Source organism: Sus scrofa, chromosome 4, assembly GCF_000003025.6.
Source record: "Sus scrofa isolate TJ Tabasco breed Duroc chromosome 4, Sscrofa11.1, whole genome shotgun sequence".
NCBI classification, from domain to species: Eukaryota; Metazoa; Chordata; class Mammalia; order Artiodactyla; family Suidae; genus Sus; species Sus scrofa.
In genome coordinates, this window is record NC_010446.5 from 27195670 (window position 1) to 27211733 (window position 16064).

At 33.4% G+C, this 16064-nt stretch overlaps 1 long non-coding RNA gene across 1 annotated transcript in view; it reads right to left on the bottom strand.

Annotated features, from left to right (window-relative positions):
- The window catches only part of LOC110260237, a 62855-nt gene extending 55212 nt beyond the window's left edge, over window positions 1–7643 (bottom strand). Inside the window, exon 1 of the long non-coding RNA XR_002343154.1 lies at window positions 7445–7643. This is a non-coding gene — a long non-coding RNA (uncharacterized LOC110260237). The remainder of the gene's footprint in view (window positions 1–7444) is intronic.

Below are 16064 nucleotides of genomic sequence, written 5' to 3' on the forward strand. Positions count from 1 at the left end.
GTTACAAATAACATTGCCATGAGCAGCCTTCTGCCTATTAACGTGATGAATATAAAAATATTTCTCTATATTATGTAGCTATGATTAAAACTGCTGTCATAGGTTATACAAATATTTAATTTTATCGTACAAGCTCAAATTATTTCCCAGATGGTTATGCCAATTATACTCTACCATGCAAACCTCTCCTTTCCCACCTCTTTGCCTATACTTTGGCTCTGGTCTTCCTAGTGGTTGTAAAATGTCATTTAACTGTGGTTTAATTTCCATTTTATTGACCATTAATGAAGTAAGTCTTCAATTTTTTGCCATTTGCATTTCTTCTCTGAAATTCTTCTTTGTGTCTATTGCCCATTTTTATAGTTTTATCTTATACAGAATTTTTAAAAGAAATTAAATATTTTTCATCAAATGACTGTACACTCACTTGGAAAACAATTTTATGCTCCTTTAAAACTAAGAACTTTCAAATTGAGAATTCTGTAGCTTTGAATAAAATGTTTTATTCCAAAATTATTTTTCTTTCAAATTTAGGAATAAGTTTATTTGAACAGGGTAGTAACTTCAAGTCAGACTTAATAAATAGTATTCTACGCTTACATTTTTTTGAAGGAGAATATTTTAAATATTATGTAACCAAAACATATAATGTATAGAAATAGTTTGAAAATTTAATGTTACAGTAAAATATAAATCTTATTATCAATTTACTCTAAAATATGAAAAACAGACTATTGTCTGTGTATAATTGTGCCTTGAAAGTAGAATGCCACACTTGTTTTTACAGTTGAAAGCTCACAATTAAGAAAAATCTATAAATTGCATTTCCAAGTTAGTTCATACATACCAGTAGTCTATAATCCAGTGATAGCTGTGGCTTGTCCTAGAGGCTACATTACTTGGCTGCCTTAACAAGAATTATACCCTGGAGTCAACCTCTGTTTCCAGGGCGTGGTACAAAGCCTCAAATTTAATCCTAGATAAAGTATTAAATCAAAGCAATTCTGAGAGTTCTGCTATTGAGAAACATCATTGTAATGCACACTAAGTGTTTATAATCCCATTATAAAGTCTTGTGGGTAAATATCTGTAAATAATCCATTGCAGCAATGCTTATACAGGCATTTGTCTCTTTAAGAGTGATTTGCAGACCCAAATACATTTTAAATTGGTGATTTAGTCTCCAAAACCACCCAGGTAGTAGTTGAGTTAGGCCATTAATAAAATGTGTAATGAGTCCTTCACAACTCATGTATACTGTGTCTTGTGGAGCTTTAATTGTAGTGCCTGGAATCCTGCCCTGAAAATACAACTATTCAAGATCATTGTGATTCAGAGGACTGACCACCACTCCTCCCCACCCCAAATGTTTAACCTAGTAGAAAACATCTATATTTATTAAATATATCAATTCTCCTCTGGAAACTAACTTCCTCCACATTTCCTCAAGAGTGAAGATACTACTAAGAAGCTCCTTGCTGCTTGGGAGGCATAGCTATTTAATGTGACATTAGGAATTCCACCGTGGAGACAACTATATCAGGGACATGATGACAGAGAAAAAAATTAACCTCTTGAACACAAATCCCTTATTTGGAAGATGGGTCACAAAGAATGCTACCCTGGAGGTGGTTTTATATCACTGTAATAAAGAAATTTCAGACTTTAAGATATGAATAGAATACAAGACAGTATCATTTTTCTTTGTGATACAAGTTTTTCACAATTTTTCTCCATTGGCCTGATAAACAACATGAACCTTCTTCTTTCTTTCTCCGCTATTAGATAAATTTCAGTTCTCGCTTTGTGTTCTTATAGGAAAAATTATTATCAAGTATGTTGCTATTTGTGTTGAAAAATCACCCTCGGTGGTTAATAACACATATTGTAAGTGCTATTTTTTTTTACTTGAAATAAACTCATTGCACAATTAATATTCATATTATTACTCCAGAAATGCGAGCAGGCCATTTAAAGGGAATTTAGTGCTATCCAAAGAATTAGATTACTTATAAACTATTTTAGTTGTAGCTAAAAACAATTTAGCTGTACTGTGCCAGAGACTAGGGGATTACAAATGCTGCTAATCACTTATATTATCTACCACACTGAGAAAATTAAACAAAGTATATCAGAAGGAAAGACATTATGTAGACTCGGAAGGTTTAGTCCAAATAGAGAATTTCCAATGTAAAAAGGAGTGACCCTTGGGAGGAGCTGCTAATGGGTACAGGGTTTCTTGGGAGATGATGAAAATGTTCAAAAATTGATTGTGATGACAGTTATGCTGTGAATGTTCTAAGAATCATTCTATTTTATACTCTAAAAGAGAATATTTGTATGATATATAAATTGTATCTCAGTTACACACACACATATACACACACATGCTGTTCTGTTCTATTTTAATATCTTTACTACTGGGATATACAACAGTAGAACAATAGCAGCAATCACAAACACACCAAAAAAACCTTCTCTTCTACATACTACTTACTTAGTATCATGCAATCTAGAGAAAAAGAAATACCACCAGACAGGTGAATAGTGCCTTTTTAAAAATACAGCCTCATGAGAGGACTAGGGATTATTTAAAGATATTAGATTGCTTTAAAGTAAATGCATAATTAAGTTCTTCAAGTGACACGTAAAACCTAGATCATAATGCTTTATCCATATTGCTAAGTAATCACTTTCTTATCAAAACATCACTGATGTTTTTATGACAAATGTTCTTCTCAAGTGCTGATTTACCAAAGACATAAAGCTTTTATATAGTAGAATGTAGGATAAATGGAAAAGACATTATTTCTATGACTAATCTGCAGCCATTAAAATAATATTTTTTCCGGATAAAGTAAGTAGTACAGTGAAATATACACTAAAATAGAATCACCCAGCTTAAAGTGGTCCTATAAACCCTCTTCTCTATATGCATAAATATAAAATGATTTCAAATACACAATTTCCCATTTTCCCTGTGAGGATATTTCCATAGAAGTGCATCTTTGTCAAATTAAATGTATTATATTTAGATATGCAGTTTAAAATTTTGAGGGCCTACTTATATTTAATATATGTTTTAGATACATAACATTAAAACAACATTTGATATTTTCCCCCAAAATCATAAAATGTATAGTACATGCAAGTTTTAACTGAATACTTTTCATTGATATACGTAGTTATAAAAGGAATTATAGGTAGAAATAATATAAGTGTATTTTAGTTCTATGTGAATAAAAGCATTCTTTGGGATGAATAAAAATTAAATCTGATTGAGTTTTATATACATTCCTAATTTACTCTATTTCTTAAATAATCATTCTTAAATGGGCCAACTCATTCTTACATAATCATCTGTGTTATGTATACCTCTGTACATTGAACACACTCTTCTCTCTGCACAGAGAATTCTTCCGCCCTCTATCTGTCTGCCAAATTTCTGCATGAGGCTCAATATTTTTCAAAAAGTGAAATACTCAAGGCTGGGTATATGCAATGAATCAATGCTGACTAATATTTAGCAACCACTGCAGGGTGGCATGGTGAATTCACAAAGTCCCTCAAAGTAGGGAAGCCTGGAAAATGATCCTCAAAGAACCATCATTAGATGGTTCCTTGCATGACTAAAGGCATAAGACCATGAAGGCCTGTAAAATTAAGGAAAGAAGAACAAATGCTCCAAGCCAAGGGGAAATGTCTGAGATCTTAAAATAGCATGTCAAAGGACAACGGATTATTTTCCTATGGGCCTCAAGTACCATGTGAAATACATATCTTTCAAATGGCTTACCTACTACATTACTCAATCGATTATCTGTTTTATTTAACTTTTGTTCAGTTAACATCTGTTTACACAATTTTTGGAGAACCCAACTCTTGTAATACCTAAGCTTAAGTCATTGACTAATAATAACTCTTTTAGTTGACAATTTATAAGTTGGCTCTTTATTTAAAATTTATTTGTTGTCACTGCTGTGGCTTGGGTCACAGCTGTGGCACGGGTTCAGCCCCTAACCCTGGAACTTCTGCCTTCTGCAGGCACAGCCATAAAAATCAAAAAACAAAAACAAAAATAAAAATTTACCTTGCCTACCTCCAACGTACATTTCCATAACTTTAGTTCACTTGTCATATTTTTAGTTTACTTGTAACAAAGAAACAGCTCCCTTTGGTGCTATAAAATTGTCTGTCATTCTCTGGAAGGGCGTACCAAACCGTGAAAGATCATGCACAATAAATGACCAATTTAGGAAGTGGTGCTATGGTCTGAAATTGTATTGTATACTATACTACGCAATTAGTATAATCTTGCAAGATAATTCAGGTTACGAAATCTCTATTTTTTTCTCCTGCAAATATTGTCTTCTGGAAATTATCAAGAAAGATTTTTGTCCAAATCAGCTATAATTAATTTTTTTTAAATTCCTCATAAGATCTAAAGATATACAAATGAATGAGAATATTTTAAAAACATTGTTTTTAAACAGTAAGAGTATTAATGATCAAAATAAATTCTGCTCATTAGAATAATAACTTTGTATAACCATAATTTAAAAATACACTTTCTTAACCTGTATGTCAATAAATAAATTTAGGTATGAGGACATAGAGATGAAGTTAGGAAAAAATAAAGTGATGTGGAAATTTAGAAAATCAGAATTATAACTAAATTTTTAATCAGTTGTTAGAACAAATTACAACTGATTAATGAAATATATAATTTATATAACTTGGTTTGATTACCCCATCATTTTAAAATATTGTGAAGTTGAAACATAAGTTTGGTTATTTTTTTACACAATCACCAACTCCTCTCTGGATACTAACCACTGAAGTTATAGTATCTGATATTTAGATTCAAATAGTGGTGTACCAGGGATATTTTTATTTTGTTCTTTGGTATGCCTAGCTTCTTATGAGGAATGTGAGATTATATTTTTGTTTCTAGACACAGCTTGATTTAGTCTTTAAAAATAAACACAGTTTCTCATTTTGGAAGAAAATAAGTGCATGCTTTTTTAAAAACTAAGAACCTTTTCATACCCTTTCCTACAAATTTAGATTGGTGTATAGATATTATGGATCATAAGTATATATCAAGTATTGATTGACTTAATTATTGCCTCTAAAATAATTTTAACAAATATGTTAAAATGTTAAACAAAATGTTTAGGATCCCCAACTTAAAAAAAATAACACTGCGTAGTTAAAGAGAAATTCCTCACCAAGTTGATGATTCATATATCTCATCACAAAGTAAGGCATTTAACTTTAGATGCAGTAGATGCATTTTCATGATTAAGGTTAATGACATAGCTCATTGCTATTCAAAATCCCACTGAGAGACAATTTCAGAGCAAGGTACCAGTGAGAAACAGCTACCAATATTTAATAGAGTGCCATAATGGAAATTGAAAACTGCAGTTTGCTGGTCTTATAAGAACCCTGGTTTGCATTAACAGAGCCAAGGGCTTCTGCCGTTTACCTCATGTAAACATACATGATTTCAGAGAAAAGGAGATGGGGAAAAAAAAAAAGCCTGAACAAGTAAGAAAACATACAATGAAACAAGCAGCTGGATATCACTTTTTTTTTCTATTCAAAAATATTACATCCCCAGGAAAATATCATAGGAAATCATTTGTGTTGATGCATCTCTAATGGATAAGAACCATAGTATAGCTATTGCTAAAATCAATTGACATCCATTTTCAAGGTAAAATGAAAGACCTGCTGTTGTGTTGACAAAAAAGTATGGAACCTACAGCTTCCTACGTGCTGATATATAATAAAGGGTTTTGATGTGGAAGTTTACTCAGGCTTAAATTTCCTCACTCCATTCTACAGGAGGTTTAAAATAAAAAATATAACACTATAATCTAGAAGTCAAATGAAGAGATCATTCAATCTACCATTTACATTGTCCACAAAAGATTGCTCTGGGTCTAAATGATAGTAAAAGCTGACTTACCCATCACAGACAAATAAATGTCCTCCATTCCATTGTCTCTTCCACTTGCCATATACAGGGTGACTGTAACCATGACAAGGAGAAAAGGGATATGGTTCTCATAGTTCCGTAAAACCTAATGAGTTGGAATTGGGGAAGGCATTTTGACCCACAATACGTGTGTCCCCAAAGTTCAGCCCTCTCTTTTATATCCCTCACTCTGGGAGATGCCATCTGCCATTCTGGGAGGGCAATTAAGCAGCCTTATGGAGAACTCCGTGTGGAGAATAGCTGAGGCATCCTGCCAACAGTCATGTGAGTGACATACCAAAGAGTTGGATTTTCTAGTGCCAGTAAAACCCTTATATGACTGTAGCCCAAACCACTTCCACGCCCCTGATCCACACAAACAATGAAATACTAAATGTCAGTATTTTCAAGTCTTTAAGTTTGGGGCTTATTTTTGACATAACACTAGGTAAGTAATACAGACAAAAATATCATTCTAGATGTAATGATCTACAGTATAAGGAAGAATAGGGAAAGAAGAGTTCCCCACAGAATTGTTACATAAACTTGCTTTTGAAAGAAGACTGAAACATTAACTAGGAGAGCTGCCTGTTATTCACAGGATGTTTTTAAAATATGAAAACACGCATTATTTTTTGTGATCAAGTATTAGGTACCTTAGAGTGGAGTTCAGAAATAGAAAATGGATATCTCAATATAAAATATAAATGTGTATCATTAGACAAGAGAGACATGAATCATCAAAAATCAAAAAGATAATTTCCATAGCTCTTTATATGGAGGGTGTTAAAATTTGTGTGTTGCTTAGAATTACTTATATACACATATATGCATAATCTTTATTTCTGAATAGTGGCCCATTTCTTATTATAGATCTGTTTCTTTTGTTCACAATTTTCCAACTTAGATAATATCTAGGTATTATTACATGTAGATATGTGGAGTGACTAGCATATATCATTTTATTAAAATAAATATTCTACTATTCATATAAATAAACCCATGTACAACATATTCTTTACAGAATCTGGTACTGAATATTTTCCTAGTCAAATAGTCTCACAAAATTGAAAGATACAATAGGGAAGTTTCTCATCTTAAAAAATGTGTTTACTGTAGTTATGCTATGCCTTGTTAGATTTTGAATGTACCATATATGTTTGTCTGTGCAAATGTGTCTGTCTGAGGGTGTGTTCATGTTTTACCAAAGGACTATTCTCTGTACTCTTCCTAATTCTAAAAATTTTCTAAATGTCTTCATTATTATCTGAAATGATTCTTGAACCTCTATTATGTGCCAATTCCTGAGGATAAAATGGTGAATTAAAATGATTAAATTGCTACTCTTAAGAAACATACAGAGTACTGAGGAAATCAGAGGGAAAAATATACAAAAACATAAATAAAATATAAATGCTATAACTGCTATTAAGGAAAGTAAAGACAGTGCTGACTTACCTTTTATAGCATTCTTCAAAAAGCAGCTTTGAGGAGGTGAGACAATATGAGACTTGAGATATGAAGGATGAGAATGAGCAGACATTGAAAATAATAAGGAAGAGGGAAGCCAAGAGAATTCCAATCATAAAAACTGCTTATAGCAGAGATATGTGGGAGAGTGTGATGTACTGGAGGAATGGGAAGAAGACCAGTGTGGTTTGATCATACTGGCAGGATGATAAGTTGAAATGAAGCCAGAGAAAGTGATATGGGTGAGATGATAAGTAGTGAAGATCTTATTTTATTTGTAATGGAAAGTTGTGAAAGCATTTTTTTATAGAAGTGATGTAAATTATGTAATTTATTTCATATGTTTTACAAAGTTAACTGGCTGAAAAATTCTACAGAATATAGATAGGAAAAGATAGACAATTGGATGTGTCCAAATGGAGGATAACAGTTCCTTGAAAATGGCAATTACAGTGGTGATGAAGAGAAGCCAATTAATTGAGATATTTTTAAATAATATTGGCAAGTATTAATGATTGGATAAGCAAAAGAGAAAAATAATTAATGCTGACTTTGCTAGGTTTCCAAAAAGAGCTTTGGGATGTATGGTTATCAAAGTTTAATTAAATTAGAAAAACATGATAATTATTTTTTAGTAAATGTATGGAATTTGAAAAAATCATAAAAATGATCCTGGAAATTTAAAATATTTTTACTTCCAACTCTAGAGTTTTGTGTACAACTACATCCTTGGTATCATATCTGTACCAAAATATCTTTCTCTTAATTTTAGTCATCTCTCTTTGGACTTTTGACCAGTTTCTCTAGATTAGTAAAATAGATTGGGATCCATATATTCACTAGTTAGTTGAGAACCTTGAGAAATTTGCTCTATCACAGAGTGCAGTAGTAATATACGTTCAGTACAACTGTCACAAAACTCTCTGGATATTTGTAACTCAAAGTCAAAATTGCATATAAGACTGTCACACCTTAACATCTCAGGTTTTGAAAAGTTTAAGAAAAAAAGAAAGCAAAAGAGAGAGAGAAATAAGAATCTGTGGAGGCTTTTTGCTGTTACTGTGCTCATAAATAAAATGTCCCATTCATAGTCGAGTGCAATATTATAAAAAGCTTATCTGTGATCGCTCGCTGTATGAGACTACTGTTCTAGATTCTCCATCTGCTAAGACAGCCGTCAGTTGACAGTTGGATCACATTATAATAGTTGATGTGAAACAAGGTGATAAGAAGACACTCTGTTTCTTAATAGCTTCCTGATTCAGTCCATTTTCCTGAGTAATGTGCTTTCTTGGCACCCAGGGAGTCCCAGGTGTTACTAATGACTTTGTGTGAAATTTTCACCTGTCTATACGTTTGAATATGACTGAATGAAGCCCAAGTCATCAGATGCCCAATAAGTTCAGTGAGATGCAAAATATGTAGAGAAACAGTTGGCAATGTGTGTTGTGTTTCTAATGAAATTTCGCCAACCCATATTAGCCATTATGCAATGTATTTTAATTGTCTCTTCTGGCTCACTGTTTTTGCCATTAGAAATTGTTTATGTTGGTTATATAATACATTTTTTGATACTATTTATGGAGGTAATTAGAGAAATGATTGGTAGGATATATATTATAAAGTTGTTATTAATCTTTTATTTTCAAAATATTAGTCTTATAATTCCAGTGAAAATAGTAAAAATCACAAACAATACAATTTGTTTTTAATTTGGCTTTAATAACTGATCATGTCTACTCATTTCATAAGCCAGGCACATCCTGGTTTCTTGAATTTTCATTTGTTTTCTTGTTTCTCCACTGCATTTTTAGTCCACATTATTTATTACTAGCATGTAATATCACACATCACACATTTTGAATCTTTTTTTTTCTTTTTTTTTTTTTTTTACTTTTTAGGGCTGTTCCTGCAGCATATGGAGGTTTGCAGGCTAGAGGTCCAATTGGAGCTACAGCTGTGGGCTTACGCCACAGCCACAGCAACTCAGGATCCAAGCCGAGCCTGTGACTTACACCACAGCTCACGGCAACACCAGATCCCTAACCCACTGAGCGAGGCCAGGTATTGAACCTGCAACCTCATGGTTCCTAGTCAGATTTGTTAACCACTGAGCCACGATGGGAACTCCCACACATTCTGAATCTTGATCCTCCTTGATCTTCTCTGGTTTCCAGCACCTTTAATTGGCTCTTCTGCTCACAGGCGTCTGTTCTATTAGAAGAATCTTCCCACATATTCCTCTTTAGCTAGTTAAATTATGCTTTTTCTAAAACCACAACTCAATTATAATTTTCTCAGGAAAATCTTTCATAACAAATCCTCAAGTTATGCCGTAAAAATGTGTCTTTGAGGGTGCCTATGACAACTGAAATTTTGCATTTTATGTGAATTTTTCATCTTTGAATGAAGTCTTTTTCCTGAAGGCAGGATTTATATTTGTATTTCCTGATTAAATTAGCAAAATACTGTATAAAAGTAGGAAGCAAAAAAGGAAAGGAGGAAGAAATCCACTTAAATTTTAAGTAATGTGAACTGGACACTGCATTTACAATTTCATTATTACTTCTAATATTTGTATATGAGAGCCATCATTATTTCTCTTTTACAGAGTAGTTAAAAAACCAGTTTTCACAAGTAGGTGAATCACAGCCTTGAACTGGAACAGTCTAACTCATTTGCACATGCCTTTTATTACTTGTCTATATAATAGAGACTTCAAATCTCGCATTTTAAGCATATCATTTTCCTCATAAATATTCCAAGTAAAATCACCTGTAACTTTATTATATGGAAACTATATGTTTTTATATTTAATCCTCCACTGTGTAGTATCAAAAAGGTGATTTTGCCAAAAGCATTGTAAATTAGATGTAATGTGATAGATGTTGTAATGTTCTAAGAACAGTACTAGGTAGTAGAAGAATTGTGAATTTGAACCTTTATTTTATAACTTAGTAGTTATATAGTGGTTAATACTTTGAATATTAGTCTTCTGTTATACAAAATGATGATTATAATAATTCAAATGAAATCATAAAATTTCCTTACCTCCATTAACAGCCAGACATTGCGCTGACACAGAATTCAGAAATGTATGATAGATGTGTCAGCAAATGTGCTTTGTTAACTCTAAAGCATTGTGTACTTTACATATAACCTAAAAACTTCCCTAAAAACTTCTCTTACTAATGAAGTTAAGAGTTTGATCTCCATTTGTCTAGCACTTACATTTATCTTTTAATTGATTTTCAGCTCAGGTAAGAAAGAGAATTGAGGCGTTCCCATAGTGGCACAGCAGAAACGAATCTGACTAGGAACCATGAGGTTGCAGGTTTGATCCCTGGCCTCACTCAGTGGGTTAAGAATTTGGTATCTCCGTGAGCTGTGGTATAGGTGGCAGACACGGTTCAGATCTGGCATTGCTGTGGCTATGGTGTAAGCTGGCAGCTGCAGCTCCGATTATAGACCCCTAGCCTGGGAACCTCCATATGCCACAGGTGCAGCCCTAAAAAGACAAAAAAAAAAAAAAAAAAAAAAAAAAAAAAAGGGAGAGAGAATTGATGTGTATTGACTCCATAAACATCACAATAACATTTTTCCATACTTAACTCGGCAGGATTGGAAGTATAAAAGATTGAGTGAAGCTATCATATAATAAAAATCAAAGAATTACTGTTTAATGTTAAAAATATATTTGTTTTGAACTTGTATATTGATTCGGAATAAATATGAACAGGCTTGTTTTTAAAAAATCGGTGGACACTTGACTATGATATAAACTCATTTAAAAGTATTTTATAAACCATTAAATATTATAATTGGCAAGCTGCTGCTAATATTTTTAGAAATTATTTTTATTAATAGGAAAATATAAGAAATATGTAATCTTTCTTTTTGAGGTCTGAGCCTTGCCAGAAATCAATTAACTTATGGACCCTATACTTTCCCAAATTACCAAAAGATATGTATGTTTTGCATTTATGCATAGCTTTGAAAAAATAGATGTTGAGAGTTTAGTAATGTTTTTGATACTCAGAGTATGCATATGGTATCAATAAAATTACTATCACTGAGAGCTTGTTATAAATGCAAAATCTCAAGCTCTCACTCCAAACCTTCTGAATTAGAACATGCATTTTTTAAAAATTCTTATGTTATTGTATCCTTAGTAATATTTGAGAAGCTCTGTTAATGGTCATACACAGTGAGATAAAGTCATGTAGGTAAAACAGGAGTACCAGTTGGGGCTCAGAGAGTTAAGGACCCAACATTGTGTCCATGGGATGTGGATTCAATTCCTGTCCTGGCTCAGTGGGTTAAGGATCCAACACATAGATCACAGATGCAACTTGGATCTGGTGCTGCTGTGACTGAGGTGTAGGCCATAGCTGCAGCTCCAATTCAATCTTGTCCTTGGGACATCCTTATGCCAGAGGTCCAGCTGTTAAAAAGAGAAAAAAAAAAAATCCTGTAAGTAAAACAACACCACCTCTATGTCATTAGATCAATATTTTATTTACTAAATTAATAATGCAACTTAGTTGACCCCCTTCCTAATCTCAACAATAAATAAATTAGCATATGGTAAGTTTATCTTATTCTACTCTCTGTGTTGTATGTGAGAAGCATCACAGTGTCTTGAGACTGTCTTTTGGAATTTTTAGAAAACTAAACCATGAGTTCAGGTTCAGGCTAGAACTTTTTATTCTGTGCCCTCCAAAAGAGTCCAAATATTATCAGCCTCTGTGATTGGGGAGAGCCTTATGTTATGGATAGAACATTCCAATGAACACACCTTTTAGCTTGGAAGCACTATGAATAATGTGGACAGTATATGTTGGCTCGTCTAGCATAGTCCTTCATTATTTCTGCTATCTTTTCGTGATTGCTAATGGTGTCCCATTCCCATTTAAATATCTTGGTTAGAATGATAAATTATATGGTCACACTGTCTATAAATAAACCAAATAAGAAAAAATACCTGAATGAATGCTTGAGGATTGTCATGACATGGCATGGTATTCTAAGACTTAATTTTACAATATAAACGTGGTCCTAAGGCAAATTCTCTCCCAGTATGTTTGAAATAGAGTTTATCTGAGGAAACATCATATTATTTTCTATAGTGGCTGCACCATTTTACAATTTTTTTTTTGCATTTCTTCAACAGTAAACAAGGGTCCCAATTTTTCCACATCCTCACCAATACTTGTTATCCTTTATTTTGATAATAGCCATTCTAACAGGTATGCAATTACATCCATTTGTGGTTCTGATTTGCATATTACTGATGATTAGTGATGTTGAACACCTTTATTTGTATGTAATCTTTGGAGAAATGCCTATTCAAGTCTTTTACCCATTTTTTATTGGGTTGTTTGTTGCTATTAAGTTATAATAGTTCCTTACGTATTTTGCAAATTAATTCTTTATGAGATATCTGGTTAGCAAATAAGTTCTATTCCATTGCTTGTCTTTTCATACTGTTGACCGTTCCTTTTGTTGTGCAAATGTTTTACAGTTTGATGCAGTCCCACTTGCCTATTTTGTTTTTGTTGCCTGTACTTTTGGGGTCAGATCCATGAAATTATTGTCCACTGTCATGAAACCTTTCCTTTACCAATTTTACAGTTTCCAGTCTTAAGTCTTTAATCCATTTTGAAGTTGGTTTTTGTGTGCATGTGTGTGTGTATGTGTATGTAAGACATGAGTCCAATTTTATCCTTTTGTATGTTGCAGAGTTTTTGTATATCAATTATAAACCAATAAAGCTATAAAGGAGTTCCTATTGTGGCTCAGCATGTTAAGGACTCAACATAGTGTTTGTGAGGGTGCAGGTTCAATCCCTGGTCTTGCTTAGTGGGTTAAGGTTCTGGTGTTGCTGAAATTTGCATTGTAGGTAGCAGATTTGGCTCATATCCAGCATTGCTGTGGCAGTGGCACAGACCAACAGCTGCAGCTCCAATTCTTGCCCTAGCCCCCAGGAAATTCCATATGTGCAGGTGTGGCTTTACAAAGAAAAAAAGAGATAAATCTTAAGCTATAAAACCCAGAAATAAATATTTATCTTTCAAATGATCTGAATAGTTTTCTCTTTCTCTATTCCACTCCCTTTTTTCCAAATATCACTCCAAATTAATTTTATTTGCTAAACATATATAAGTTAGAAGTTGTGATTTTTCCTGGTGAAATATTTTACAATATTTGGTATACTTGAAATACATTAAAGCATTACTATATGGCAGATGTTTTGCTGTATCTTGTTTGGGACATGGAATGTTACCTCCAATACTTTTCTATGTTCTCCAGCTAGAGAGTAGGAAACCTGGACTGAAATGTGAGGCTCCAAATCCATGGTTCTTTCCGTTCTTCATCACTGTAGATTCTGGATATTTTTTTTTTTTTACCATCACCAGTATACCCTGAGATTGAGGGAAAAGCTTCAAGAGGCTGGTTTCCAAACATGAAGGGCAACCAAAAAGAATAAGCCCAACAATTCCTCAGAAGCCTGCCTTCCTATAGCACAGGTTCCTAGAAATGGTCTGAGGTTGTGTGTAGAATGGAGGAGGCTTATTAGATATATTAAGATCATCACCTGTAGAAGGGACAAAAAGGAAACATGATAGCGTAGAGCAGGAAGCTAGACTGAAGAGCAGTTTCAGAAGATCCCATGGAGAGTTCTGCAGCTGAAACAGCCCTTCAGAGGTATCCTGAGTCCATGTAAGAAGCTAGGAACTCTTCATCAACCAGCTGAACTGTGAACCTTTAGTTCCTGACTCAAATTATTTAGAGCTGTAAGTTTACATGTGTTGCTTTTTTTTTCTAGAGAAGAAGATAAATAATGGATAGAAATAAATGTGGCAACAGACTTGAAAATTCTCCTTCTCTAAAATTCATATCTAAGAATTGAGCAAAAATAGTCCCTACTTTGAGAAAGGACAAGGATACTTGTAACCAAGTATAAGGCATTTAAAAGCCCTTTTAAATGAACTTCCCAATTGTTTAATCTGCCAAATATTTGAATTATAGATATAAATGTTCCCATTAGTAATAGTAACTCATTGCCCCATATAGTAGGAAGAAGTTGTGGGCTCTATTACATGAGGTTGTAATTTATATGTTTTATTTCTTCATCCCATTTTTCCTTTCCAACTTATATGTGTAAGAGTCACTTAGTTCCATAGTGAAACGAAATCATGCTCAAAGGAGGTTTATTTTGTAGATGCTCCCATCCAAAGCATGTTAGAATCCTTTCTTGCTCTTTCTGGTCAGAATGAGGTTTGATTCTCACCTGCCTCCACTATGGGATATAAAGTTGAATTTCAACTTAAGAGAAAGGACAGAGAAGGAAATGAGGAAGGGGGAAGGAAGGAACTAAAGAAGGAAGGCAGGCCAACTAAGAATGAAAGGACCTCTTTATCTCCCCTTCAGATAAGGCTTTTGTATAAACTAAGACTGGATAGGGGTGGTTTTATACAACTCAGTATGTATTACAAATTCCAAATGAGAAGGCATTCACCCAGGTAATGGAATATGCCTATAAATATTTCAGAAATTGCCATCCATAATTTAGTGTTATATCAAAGAGACCCTAACATGAATCAGTTATGCCCTTATAAATGTCATTGTTCTCAAATGATTTTTAGGGATCCACAATGTTAAAATAGGGCACTGAATCTCTGAGTATGTTTGACACTGGAAAACATTGATTCCTTTCTTATAAATACTTCAGGTAATAAACTGCCCAATTTTCATGATTTTTAGTTCTAAACCAGATAATAATATTGGGGAAAATACCTCAACTTGAGAAAATTGCTAATGTAGAACAGAAATATAATTTATTCAGACTCAGATAAAGAAAAATAATGTATTTACAAGCTGACAATCCAACTAGAAGATGCATTGCATGTTGGAAGAGAGTTAATGTAATAAATCAGGTGCATGAAGCACTTTCTCTTTTGAATAAACAATTGGTAAATGCCTTAGAATTACAGGACATGTCAAACTCAGATTGCTAGAGGCAGAGGTTTAAGGCTGGTTAGTTTTGTGCCTTGTGCCAGGTACCAGTGTTGGCAGAGAAAAACTGGAGAAGGGACACTGAGACTTACTTGGCCAATTGTTGCTTGGTATAGAAAAGACATTATCCTGTATTGATTCCATGGAGAAGCAACTACCAAAAACTCACTCCTCTTACAAAGGCTAACATTGCATTTCCAGCTATTGATCATAGGGAAATATGGATGGATCTGATACTGAAAATATCAGTTTTATTTTTTTTTCTGTTGTTGTCTGTCATCACTGCCTTTTCTCCAGGAATACTACTTTCAGGCATAAATAATTCTGCACATTACTGAGTATAGAAGCCTCCTTTGTCTGGTGTCAACACCCCTGATAGGAGAGCACCATCTTTCTTCTCTAAGCCTTGCACATCCATTCAAAGTCCTTACTTGTGATTTTTAAAAACTTTTGTGTACAGACAATTTATTTGTTCAATAGTATGGAATGGTTGAAAGAAAATGTCATTTAGAATCAGACATTTAGATTCATTGACCATTTAACTAGTTATACCTTAAAAATATCATCACTCTCCCACCCAAATTCCTAT